Here is a 203-nt window from a genome sequence, read left to right on the forward strand (position 1 = left end):
TGGCTGTTACTCGCTCAAGCACTGGATTCCTTCGCTGCCGAAGCTGTAAAGGTGAGTTGAACCTTTTTTTTTGTAAGGTATTATGTAATAGAGTGACTGGGATATATCTGCTGGGCTGTTTGTCTTCCTATGTAATGTATCTTTTCCTGCATGTACTGCCTGCCTGTTTACCGAGGCACTCACCCATAATTATGTTACTCTGG

Source organism: Penaeus monodon, chromosome 27 (assembly GCF_015228065.2).
Source record: "Penaeus monodon isolate SGIC_2016 chromosome 27, NSTDA_Pmon_1, whole genome shotgun sequence".
Classification (NCBI taxonomy): domain Eukaryota; kingdom Metazoa; phylum Arthropoda; class Malacostraca; order Decapoda; family Penaeidae; genus Penaeus; species Penaeus monodon.